The sequence below is a fragment of the Marmota marmota genome, unplaced genomic scaffold, assembly GCF_001458135.2.
Source record: "Marmota marmota marmota unplaced genomic scaffold, marMar, whole genome shotgun sequence".
Classification (NCBI taxonomy): Eukaryota; Metazoa; Chordata; class Mammalia; order Rodentia; family Sciuridae; genus Marmota; species Marmota marmota.
Genome location: NW_026000005.1, coordinates 53043609 through 53043818, shown reverse-complemented (window position 1 = coordinate 53043818; position 210 = coordinate 53043609).

Sequence of the window (210 nt, the reverse complement as noted above, 5' to 3'; positions counted from 1 at the left end):
CCCGCCCCCTACCGGAAGACGCACCCTCGAAAGCGGGCCCCGCCCCGGAAGCCCCAACCTGAAAGGCCCGTTCCAGGGAGAGGCCGCGGTATCGCATGAGGTAGGCAGTGCAGACAGCGGCTGAGCGGCTGCGACCGTTCTTGCAGTAGACCAGGCAGGCGCCACCGGCGCGCACCGCGGCCTCCATGGCGGCACAGGTGGGCTCCAGAT